Here is a 12,797-nt window from a genome sequence, read left to right as displayed (position 1 = left end):
TATGGGAAGGGAGTTGGGCAGCAGGATTAGTTTGGGATTTATACAGGGCTTTGGAAAAAGAGAGGCACCAGAATTATTTTAGGACTGATGCGGTTTTATGGGGAGGAAATGGAACAGTGGGATTAGTTTGGGATGATGCCGGGCTATGAGGAGAGAACAGGGCAGTGGGATTAGTTTGGGAATGATGCAGGGCTATGTGGAGGGAGCAGCGCAGTGGGAGTAGTTTGGGATTGATACAGGGTTATGGGGCGAAAACAGGATATTGTAAGGTTTTGGTGTTGGTACTGTTATTTCTGTGTAATGTTGCATTACTATTTTGATGCCTCATAATGTTGCAGTATTATTCATGCATTGCACAATATTATTCCTGGAAGATATATTATTCCTACATCCTGTGTTGGTATTATTACTGTTAGTATTATATCTGTGTTAGTATTAGTAATACTGTTGTGTTATGTTATTGCTGTGTTGTTTTTATTGCTCTGGTGGTTTTGTTGCTGTGTCGGTATTGTTGCTGTGGTGGTTTACTGCTTTTTCAGTATTGCTGCTGCGTTACTATTCCTGTTGTCTTTTTGCCGATGCTGATTGTGTCCTTTGTTTCAGACGTGACTGAATTCTTGATGCTCCACTGTGTCTGATTTGGGGATTTGTGGTCTATAGGAATTCTGTGCTTGGGGCTCAGAGGCTGTGCTGTTCTCGACAGTGAGGGATTCGCTGGGCAGGAGATCTTTAAACAGAGAAGCGATTGGGAAAGAAAGAAAATGGCTGAGGATTGAAGGTGAGTCTGCTCCCACTCGGAATTGGGTCGGCTGGTTACGGATGTTTTTATCCGCTAGGCAAAGCTATTCTAACAAAGAACAGCAGGTGATGTGAAAGATGAAATATGAAGGGGTGGCAGCAGCTTCTTGCTGTGATAGTTGATGTATCAATCTAATCCTGATTCAATCAGGAAGGGTCCGGGCTCGAATAGATAAGGCACTGTGCTGAATAAATGAGTAAAAGCGATGCATTCTTCATCATGGTTATAACTTCGAATGGAGTGGCACAGTTGAGGGAGATATTTTAGTTTAGATTGTGTATTGAATTTCATGTATCTCTTCAAAATGTTTCATCCCAAATAAATACCTGACTGTTATAGCCTAATCAACAATAGCTGCTTGCATTTATATAGCACCTTTAAATGTAGAAACCACCCCAAGGTGCTTCACAGGAGTGTTATCAAACAAAACTGACACCAAGATAATTAAGGAAATATTAGGACCAAAAGCTTGGTCAAAGGCGTAGGTTTTAAGGAGCATCCTAAATGAGTAGTGAGGCAGAGAGATTCAGGGTGTAAATTCCATAACTTAGGGCCCAGGAGGATAAAGGCACGGCCACCAATGGCCGAGTGATTAAAACTGGGGATGGATAACAGGCCAGAATTGGAGGAGCACAGAGATCTTGGAGGAGGTTATAGCAATGGGAAAGCATGAGACCATGGAGGGATTTGAAAGCATGAATGAGTATTCCTATACTGCCTGACAGACCAGGGTCAGAATTTGATGTCGAAACAGAGGCCCCGCCCAGCAGCCAAAAAGGTCGGGGGCGAGTCCACCAAGGCATGGCTTCCAGGCCCCCTGAGGCAGGACGTCCAGCCTCCAAAAGCTATCGGCCAATCAGCGGGCCGGCTGCTCTTCAGTCCCAGCACCACCACCAGGAGTGGTGGCCAGTGCAACAACTGCACCCAGCAAGAGGGTAATGGAGGAGGCCCCAGAATTGAGGAACGTGAGTGGGGCCTCGCCAGGGAAAATCGGCTGGGCCCCAGCAAGTGGGGGGGAACAATGTGCTCTAGCGGGGGTGGCTTGTGTCATGGGGGGGCCCTCTGTGGGGCACAGGGTGCCCAATCAGGAGGGCCCCCCCCCCCCAGCCCGCAAGGAGGCCACCAGGTTTTACTGGGTGCCCTCCTGAAGTGCTGGGTCACTCGTCCGCCACTGGCAGGCGGGTCATTTGTCACCTTCCTACCACTCGTAAAATTGCAGCAGAGGCAGAAAGGCAATGGGAACAGCACCACCCGCCTCCCACTCAATTTTACGTCCTCTCCACCTCCAACCCAATCCCGTGGAGGACGTAAAATTCCAGCCAAGGAAGAACATGCAGGTAGTGCAGGAGTCCCCTGAGTGCATCTCACTGTCTAACTGATATTCAGTTCTGAATACTGGTGAGAGCGATGGTTCCTCTGAGGAGTGTAGTCAGAGCCAAGTCCACAGCACCATGGGTGACATGAGGACATGGGGTGGGGGGAAAGGAGGAAGAACAGAAAAGCAATAGTGATAGGAGATCCAATAGTAAGGGGAACAGACAGGTGTTTCTGCAACCACAGATGTGAATCCAGGACGGTGTGCTGCCTCCCTGGTGCCAGGGTCAAGGACATCACTGAGCGCCTGCACAACATTCTGAAGGGGGAAGGTGAATAGCCAGAGGTCAAGCTCCATATTGGTACCAATAACATAGGTGGGAAGAAGGATGAGGTCCTGCAGACAGATTTTAGGAATCTAGGAAAGATATTAATAATCTCCGATTACTACTGGTGCCACCCACAATTCAGTATCGAAATAGGAAGGTAGTGCAGATGAATGCATGTCTATAGAGATGGTGCAGGAGGGAAGATTTTAGATTCCTGGGGCATTGGAACCAGTTTTGGGGGAGGTGGGACCTGTACCAGCCAGACGGATTGCACCTGCACAGGGCTGGGTGCAATATCATTGCAGGGAGGTTTACTAGAACTGTTGGGGAGGGTTTAAACTAGCTTGGCAGGGGGATGGGAACCTGAGTGTAGATTCAGAAGGGAGAGAAGCAAAGCTGGAAATGGAAAGGCACAAAATTAGTAAATGAATGTGGAAGGCAGAGGAAATGAAAACAAAGGAGTTTGGCACTTTTTTTTATTCATTCATGGGATGTGGGCATTGCTGGCCAGGCCAGCATTTATTGCCCATCCCTAATTGCCCTTGAGAAGGTGGTAGTGAGCTGCCTTCATGAACTGCTGCAGTCCCTGTGGGGTAGGTACACCCACAGTGCTGTTTGGAAGGGAGTTCCAGGATATTGACCCAGCGACTGTGAAGGAACGGCAATATAGTTCCAAGGCAGGATGGTGTGTGACTTGGAGGGGAACTTGCAGGTGGTGGTGTTCCCATGTATTTGCTGCCCTTGTCCTTCTAGTTGGTAGAGGTCGCGGGTTTGGAAGGTGCTGTCTAAGGAGCCTTGGTGCGTTGCTGCAGTGCATCTTGTAGATGGTTCACCCTGCTGCCACTCTGCGTTGGTGGCGGAGGGAGTGAATGTTTGTAGATGGGGTGCCAGTCAAGTGGGCTGCTTTGTCCTGGATGGTGTCAAGCTTCTTGAGTGTTGTTGGAGCTGCACCCATCCAGCCAAGTGGAGAGTATTCCATCACACTCCTAACTTGTGCCTTGTAGATGGTGGATAGGCTTTGGGGAGTCAGGAGGTGAGTTACTCACCGCAGGATTCCTAGCCTCTGACCTGCTCTTGTAGCCACGGTATTTATATGGCTATTCCAGTTCAGTTTCTGGTCAATGGTAGCCCCTAGGTTGTTGATAGTGGGGGATTCAGCGATGATAATGCCATTGAATGTCAAGGGGAGATGGTTAGATTCTCTCTTGTTGAAGATGGTCATTGCCTGGCACTTGTGTGGTGCGAATGTTACTTGCCACTTATCAGCCCAAGCCTGGATATTGTCCAAGTCTTGCTGCATTTCTACATGGACTGCTTCAGTATCTGAGGAGTCACTGCTTAATGGTATATACTGCCATGCAAGGAGTCCAGTGAATAAAGCAGATAAGCTGAGGGCACAGATAGACTCTTGAAAATATGATATTATAGCTATTACTGAAACATAGCTTAAAGAAGGGCAGGAATGGCAGCTTAACATTACTGGTTACAGGTTTTTCAGACATAGAGGAATAAAAAAAGGAGGAAGTCGCAATTTTGATTAAAGAAGCATTTACAGTTGTAAGGATCATATGCTAAAAGGATCACCAAATGAGGCAATGTGGGTTTAACTGAAGAACAAAAAAAAGGAGCAATCACACTGCTGGGAGTGTACTATAGATCCCCAAACATACAGAAGGAGATAGAAGAGCAAATATGTTGGCAAATGTCTGAGTAATGCAAAAACAGTCGGGCAGTAATAGTGGGGGATTTCAACTACCCTAATATTAACTGGGATAGAATCAGTATAAGAGGTATAGAGGGCGCAGAATTCTTAAAACGCATTCAGGAGAATTTTTTTTTTAGCCAATACATAGCAAGCCCAACAAGAAATGGGGCAGTTCTGGACTTAGTGAGGGACTTCAGTTAAGTGGATAGACTGGAGAAGCTGGGTCTGTCCTCCTTAGAGAAGAGAGGATTGAGAGGAGATTTGTTGGAGGTGTTCAAAATCATGAGGGTTCTACACAGAGTAGATAGGGAGAAACTGTTCTCATTGGCGGAAGGGTCAAGAACCAGACGACATGGATATAAGATGAATGTCAAAAGATAAAGGAAATCATTTTACACAGCGAATGGTTAGGATCTGGAATGCACTGCCTGAGTGTGTGGTGGAGCCAGATTTAAACGTGGCTTTCAACAAGGAATTGGATAAGCACCTGAAGAGAAACATTGGCAGGGCTATGGGAAAGGTCAGAGGAATGGGACTAGCTGAGCTGCTCTTGAAGAGAGCCAGGCCGAATGGCTTCCTTCTGTGCTGTATCCATTCTAAGATTCTAGTTTTAAGGAATGATGCCCAGCAGGTGAAAGGGGTATCAGTGGGAGAGCATTATGATGGTAGAGATCATAGAATCACAGAGTAGTTACAGCTCAGAAGGAGGCCATTCAGCCCATCATGTCCATGCTGGCACTCCAAATGAGCAATTCACTACTGCCACTCCCCTGCCTTCTCCCCGTAACCCTGCAAATTCTTCCTTTTCAGAGAACAGCCTAATCCCCTTTTGAATACCTCGACTGAACCTGCCTCTCCCACACTCTCAGGCAGTGCATTCCAGATCCTAATCACTCGCTGTGTGAAAAAGCTTTTCTTCATGTCGCCATTGCTTCTCTTGTCAATTACTTTAAATCTGTGCCCGCTTGTTCTCGATGCTCCCTATCTACTCTGTCCGGACCCCTCATGATTTTGAATACCTCTATCAATTTTCCTTTCAGCCTTCTCTTCAAGGGAAACAGTCCTAACTTCTCCAATCTATCCATGTAACTGCAGTTTCTCACCCCGGAACCATTCTCGTGAATCTTTTCTGCACTCTCTCCAATGCCTTCACATCTTTCCTGAAGTGCAGCACCCAGAGCTGGACACAATACTCCAGCTGAGGCCGAACTGGTGTCTTATACAAGTTCAACATTAATTACTTAATCTTGTACCCTCGCTCTCAACCTGTCCTGCCCACCTTCAATGACTTATGTACATATACACCCAGATCCCTCTGCTCCTGCACCTACTTTAGAGTTTTACCCTTTATTTTATATTGTCTGTCCATGTTCTTCTTACCAAAATGAATCACTTCACATTTATCCACATTGAACCTCATCTGCCACTTGTCTGCCCATTCCACCAATTTGTCTATGTCTTTTTGAAGTTCTACACTATCTTACTCACAGTTCACAATGTTTCCAAGTTTCGTATCATCCGCAAATTTTGGAATCATGCCTGTACACCATGGTCTAGGTCATTAATATATATCAGGAAAAGCAAAGGTCCCAACACTGACCCGTGGGGAACTCCACTACAAACCTTCCTGCAGCCCGAAAAACATCATTAACCATAATTCAGTTAGATTTAGTGTAGCTATGGAAAAGGACAAATAGAGACCAGGAGTAAAAGTTCTCAACTGAGGAAAGACCAATTTTACTGTGATTGAGCAAAAGTGGACTGGAAACAGCTACTTTAAGGTAAATCAATGTCAGAGCAGCGGAAGGCATTAAAGGAGATCGTGAGGGTTCAGAACAAATAGAAAGGGAGGATTCCCAAATCTAGAGCCCCGTGGATGTCAAGGAGCATATGGGTAGGAAAAGGCAAAAAAAGGAAGCTTATGTCAGATAATGAGAGCTCAATACTGCAGAAAGTCTTGAGAAGTATAGAAAGTGCATGGTGAAATTAAAAAGGAAATTAGGTAAGCAAAGAGAGGGCATGAAAAAATATTTGCAGGTAAAATAAGGAAAATCTAAAGATGATTTATAAATACATAAAGAGCATGAGTCTTGCTAAGGAAAGAGTCATAGAGTCATTTATGGCACAGAAGGAGGCCATTGGGCCTATTAGAGACCAGAAAGGTAACGAGTGTATTGAAGAGGAAGAACTGGGCATGGTTCTTAATGAATACTTTGCATCTGTCTTCACAAAAGAGGGGGACAGTGCAGACATTACAGTTAAGGTGGAGGAGTGTGAATTATTGAAGAGGAAAAATAAAGTGAGGAAGGAAATATTAAGTGGCTTAGCATCTTTGAAAGAAGATAAATCGCCAGGCCTGGATGAAATGTATCGTAGGCTGTCAAGAGAAGCAAGGGAGGAAATAGCAGAGGCGTTGACCATCATTTTATGATCCTCTCTAGCTACAGGCTTGGTGCCAGAGGACTGGACGCAGCTAACTTTGCATCATTGTCTAAAAAGGGAGAAAGGGATAGAGCAAATAATGACAGGCCCGTCAGCCTAATCTCAGTGGTAGGCAAATTATTGAAAAGTATTCTGAGGGACTGTATTAATCATAGAATAGTTACGCACAGAATAAGGCCATTCGATCCATCACATCCATGCCAGCTGTCTGCAAAAGCAACTTAGATAGTCCCACTCCCCCATCTTTTCACCTGTAGCCCTGCAATTTGTTTCTCTTTGATAATTATCCAATTCTCTTTTGAAATTCACAATTGAACCTGCCACAGTCTCAGGCAGTGCATTCCACATCCTAACCACTCATTGCGGCAAAAGGTTTTTCCTCATGTCGCCTTTGTTTTTTTGCCATTCATTTTATATTGGTGTCCTCTGGTTCTCAACTCTTGCACCATTGGGAACAGTTTCTCCCTATCTATCTAGACCTCTCATGATTTTGAACACCTCTGTCAAATTTCTTCTCTACATCCCTTATCCCTGGAACCATTTTCGTAAATCTTTTCTGCATCATCTCTAACACCTTCATCCTTCCTGAAGTGTGGTGCCCAGAATTGGACACAATACTCCAACTGAGATCAAACCAGTGTTTTATAAACGTTTACCATACCCTCCTAGCTTTTGTACTCTATTCTTCTATTTATAAAACCCAGGATCCCGTATGCCTTATTAATCGCCATTTAAAAAGGCATGGATTAATCAAAGACAGTCTGTGGATTTGTTAAAGTATGGTCAAATTTGACTAACTTGATTGAATATTTTGAGGAGGTAACAAGGAGGGTCAATGAGGGCAGCACATTTGACGTAGTCTACATGGATTTTAGCAAGGCTTTTGACAAGGTTCCACATGGTGGAATGGTCACAAAGTAAAAGCCCAGGGGACCGAGAGGAAAGTGGCAAGTTGGATTCAAAATTGGTTCAATGGCAGGAAGCAAAGGATAATGGTCAATGAGTTGTAACTGAAAGGCTGTTTCCAATGAGGTTCCACAGGGCTCAGTACTAGATCCCTTGTTTTTCTTGGTATAAATCAATGATTTAGATTGAAATGTAGGGGCATGATTAAAAAGGTGGCCATGTGGTTAATAGCGAGGAAGAAAGCTGCAAATGCAAGTATATATCAATGGACTGGTCAAGTGGGAAGAAAAGTGCTCTACTGAATTTAATTCAGAGAAGTGTGAGGTAATGCATTTTGGAAGGGCTTACAAAGCAAAGGAATACACAATAAATGGTAGGATATTGAGATGGAGTGAAGAAGAGCGGGAACTTGGATGCATGTCTACAGATCCCTGAAGGTAGCAAGCCAGGTGTATAGGATACTTTTCTTTATTAGCCGAGGCTAGAATATAAGAGCAGGGAGGTCATGCTAGAACTATATGAAACAATAGTTAGGCCACAGTTAGAATATTGCATATAGCATTATAGGAAGGATGCGACAACAGTAGAGATGGTACAGAGAAGATTTACGAGGATGATGCCATATAAAATTATGAGGGTACTAGATAGAGTGGAACGGAAGGACCTATTTCCCTTAGCAGTGAAATGGTAGAAGGATTAGAGGGGAATTGAGGAGGAATTTTTTCACCTTAAGGTTGTTGGATGTCCGAAATCACTGCCTGAAAAGGTGGTAGAGGCAGAAAACGCTCATCGCATTCAAAAAGCACTTGGATATGCTATTAAAGTGCCGTATCCTAGTAGGCTATGGACCAAGTACTGGAAAGTGGGATTAGATTGGATAGATATTTTTCAGCTGGTATTGACACGATGGGCCGCCTTCTGTGTGGTAAATTTCTATGATTCTATCACTTTGAATTTCCCACCTTCAAATGCAGGTTGTGTTCTGTAGTTCAGCTGTTCTGCTGGAGGTGAGAACAACTGCTCATGGTACATATTTCCCAGTCTTTATAGATTCCTAACAACATATCATATCACCTCTCAACCTTCTCTTTTCAATTGAGAACATAACCAATTCACATAATTACTCCTCATAATCAAATCTCTCCAACCGCTCAATCATACTGGCCATGTATCCTGTCTGACAGGACCGCAATGATTCCAGCTGTCATTGTCTTCTGTCCAGTTTCCAGTGTGATAGTGACTCATGAATATGCTGCCAATCTCTTTGAGTGAGGGGTGCACAGAGCGGAGATTTCACTGAAGTGAGACGTAGTCAGAGTGTGAAGGTGGGAATTTGGTTCACATGGGAATTCGGTGCAGAGGGGGAAAGAGGAATTGATGTGTGATGTTCCAGCATAGAAGGTAAGTGATTGGTTGGTGAACATGTTCTCTTTTTCTCTTATCTAAACAAAGGAATTCTAATTGGAGTTAGTATAATATTGGTTGGAATAGTCACCATAAGAATCTTCTGAGACTCAGGTGATTTATTAGTAAGGTTCTATTAGTTGTAGTAAGGTTTACCAGCAGTAGTAAAGCTAACTAGAAGTGGGCCTTAGCAGTACTGGGGTTTATTAATTGTAAATTAACTAAGAAAAATAAATTAATTAACACATTATAAAGAAGGCAGGACAGGTGCAGTATGTGGGAGCAGGTGGACGCCAGTGTGATTCACGGCAAACACGTCTGCAATAGGTCTCTGCGGCTCCAGGTGCCTCGGCTCACAGTCAGTGAGCTGGAGCTCCTGACACTGGAATGCATCAAGGTGAGGGAAAGTTATCTGGACACTGTTCCAGAAGACAGTCACACCCTTTAGGATAGGGTCGTCTGATTTGGTCAGTGGTCAGGGACAGGAGGGTGTGACTGTGAGTCAGGCAGGTAAGGAAATCGAGAAGTGGAGGAGCCCTTGCAATTGAGCAATAAGTTTGAGGTCCTTGCAGCTTGTATGGACAAAAGTGAGGGCTGTAGTGTGGATGAGCAGACTGACCATGGCAACATGGTACAGGAAGCCATTCAAGTGGGGAGAGTTAAAAGGAATGTAGTGGTAGTAGGGGACAGTATAGTCAGGGGGATAGACACTGTTCTCTGCAGCCGAGAGCAGAGTACAGAAGGCTGTGTTGCTTGCCTGATGCTCGGGTTTGGGGCATCTGCTCAGGGCTGGAGAAAAGCTTACTGTGTGAGGAGAGGATCCAGTTGTTGTGGTTCATGTATGTACCAATGACATAGATAGAACTAGGAAAGAGGTTCTGCATAGGGAATATGACAAGCTAGGTACTAAATTAAAAAGCAGAACCTCAAAGGTAATAATCTCTGGATTATTATCTGAGCCACATGCAAATCGGCATAGGGCAAATAAGATTAAAGAGATGAATGCATGGTTCAAAGACAGTTGTGAGAGAAATGGGTTCTGGTTCGTGGGGCACTGGCACCAGTATTGGGAAAAGTGAGGGCTGTATTGTTGGGATAGACTTCACCTGAACCATGCTGGGACCAGTGTTCTAGCGATTCATATAACTAGGGAAGTAGAGAGTGCTTTGAACTAAATAGAGGGGGGGGGAAGAGATCATGTAGGGGGAGATTGAGTAAATTAAAGGGAATGACAAGACGATAGATTAAGGTAGCAATAAAGGTAATGATAATCAGTATAGCAGGAAGGGACAGTGATTGCAAATTTAAGAGTGTGTCAGCAAATAGGGCCAGAGTTTACAAAAACAGTAAAAAAAAACTGAATTAAGGGCTCTGTATCTGAATTCCCACAGCATTCACAATAAAACAGATGAGTCGTGAGCTCAAATAGAAATTCATATGTATGACCTTATAGACATTACAGAGATGTGGCTACTAGGAAATCAAAGTTGGGACCTGAATATCCAAGTGTACGTGTCATTCAGGAAGGACAGGCAGCTGGGAAAAAGTGGTGGGGTAGCTCTGTTAATTAAAGGGGGCATTAATGCTGTCGTGAGAGATGACCTTAGTTCTAAAGATCAAGACAATGAATCAGTTTGGGTGGAACTAAGAAACACCAAGGGGCCATAAACATTGGTGGGAGTTGTTTATAGGCCACCAAACAACAGTGGTATTGTAAATCAAAGTATAAATCTGGAAATTAGAGTTGCGTGAAACAAGGGGAATACTGTAATTATGGGGGATCTCAATCTACACATAGACTGGATGAACTAATTAGTGCTAATACTGTGGAGGACGAATTCTTGGAATGTATACGAGATAGTTTTCGAGAGCAGTACATTGAAGAACCAACTAGGGAAAGGGCTAATTTAGATCTAGTATTGTGCAATAAAAAAGGGCTAATTAATAATCTTGTAAAGGAGCCTTTAGGAAAGAGTGACTATAATATGAGGGTAAAGCAGTTGATGTAGTCTACCTGGACTTCAGTAAGGCTTTTGATAAGGTCCCGCATGGGAGATTGGTTAAGAAGATGAGAGCCCCTGGGATCCAGGGTAATTTGACAAATTAGATTCAAAATTGGCTTAGTGGAAGGAGGCAGAGGGTGATGGTCGAGGGTTGTTTTTGCGAATGGAGGCCTGTGACCAGTGGGGTACCGCAGGGATCGGTGCTGGGACCCTTACTGTTTGTAGTGTACATTAATAATTTAGATGCGAATATAGGAGGTATGATCAGTAAGTTCACAGATGACACAAAAATTGGTGGTGTTGTAAATAGTGAGGAGGAAAGCCTTAGATTACAGGACGATATAGATGGGCTGGTAAGATGGGCATGGCTGTGGCAGATGGAGTTTAATCCTGAGAAGTGTGAGGTGATGCACTTTGGGAGGACTAACAAGGCAATGGAATATACAATGGATGGTAGGACCCTAGGGAGTACAGAGGGTCAGAGGGACCTTGGGGTGCTTGTCCATAGATCACTGAAGGCAGCAGCACAGGTAGATAAGGTGGTTAGGAAGACATACGGAATACTTGCCTTTATTAGCTGAGGCATAGAATATAAGAGCAGGGAGGTTATGCTGGAGCTCTATAGAATGCTGGTTAAGCCACAGCTGGAGTACTGTGTACAGTTCTGGTCACCACACTATAGGAAGGATGTGATTGCACTGGAGAGGGTGCAGAGGAGATTCACCAGGATGTTCCCTGGGCTGGAGCATTTCAGTTATGAAGAGGGACTGGATAGGCTGGGGTTGTTTTCCTTGGAGCAGAGAAGGCTGAGGGGGGACCTGATTGAAGTGTACAAAATTATGGGGGGACATTGATAGGATAGATGGGAAGAAACCTTTTCCCTTAGAGGAGGGGTCAATAACCAGAGGACATAGATTTAAGGTAAGGGGCAGGAAGTTTAGAGGGGAGTTGAGGAAAAGATTTTTCACCCAGAGGGTGGTTGGAATCTGGAACACACTGCCTGAAGAGGCAGGAACACTCACAACATTTAAGAAGTATTTAGATGAGCACTTGAAACGCCATAGCATACAAGGCTACGGGCCAAGTGCTGGAAAATGGGACTAGTTTGGATGGGTGCTTGATGGTCAGCGCAGGCGCGTTAGGCCGAAGGGCCTGTTTCTGTGCTGTAAAACTCTATGACTCTATGATTGTAATTTTACATTAAGTTTGAAAGTGAAGTAGTTCAATCAAAAACTAGGGTCTTAACTCTAAGCAAAGAAAACTATGAATGTATGAGGGGCAAATTGGCTATGGTGCATTGGGAAGCTACGTTAAAAGGTATGATGGTAGACAGGCAATGGCTAACGTTTAAAGAACTAATACATAGTTTATTCAAATAGTCGTTTGGTAGTACAGAACTTGGGTGTTGCTGAAAATAGAGACATTTTGTCGAAGCTTTGCACTCATCAGGACAACTTACGAACAGGCCTAAGGCCATCATTTTTGGCCCCGAAAGGTGCCCAATCTACCTCAAATTACCATGGAAGGGTAATGTCTCCCAAAAATTTGAGCAACAGGTGAAGCTAGTTGTTTCTAAAATACTAAAATACTTTGTGCCTGTCATCATAGAGGAAAATACTAAAAACCTCCCAGAAATAATAGAGTCAAGGCACTAGTGTAAACAAGGAACTGAAAGATATTAATATTATAAAAAAAAGTATTGGAGAAATTAATGGGACTTAAAGTACATAAATCCCCTGGACCTGATGATCTATATCCCAGAGTGTGTATTTTATTTATTTATTTAGAGATAATTTGAAAGAGGTGACTGTAGAGATAGCAGATGCATTGGTGGTAATTTTTCAAAATTCTATAGACTGGTTCCTGCAGATTGGAAGGTGGCAATTGTAACCCCA

General features: G+C 43.9%; 1 protein-coding gene across 3 annotated transcripts in view; it reads left to right on the top strand.

Annotated features, from left to right (window-relative positions):
- The first annotated feature begins 487 nt into the window (after window positions 1-487).
- plppr2a (phospholipid phosphatase related 2a) overlaps window positions 488-12,797 on the top strand; it is a 41,124-nt gene continuing 28,814 nt past the window's right edge. For all 3 annotated transcript variants that reach the window (XM_068021399.1, XM_068021398.1, XM_068021400.1), the window contains exon 1: window positions 488-778. The gene's annotated coding sequence lies outside the window, so the exon portion shown is untranslated. The remainder of the gene's footprint in view (window positions 779-12,797) is intronic.

This window comes from Heterodontus francisci, chromosome 43 (genome assembly GCF_036365525.1).
Source record: "Heterodontus francisci isolate sHetFra1 chromosome 43, sHetFra1.hap1, whole genome shotgun sequence".
Lineage (NCBI taxonomy): Eukaryota > Metazoa > Chordata > Chondrichthyes > Heterodontiformes > Heterodontidae > Heterodontus > Heterodontus francisci.
Note: the sequence above shows the minus strand (reverse complement) of the source record. Positions and strands in the feature narration are given on the sequence as shown.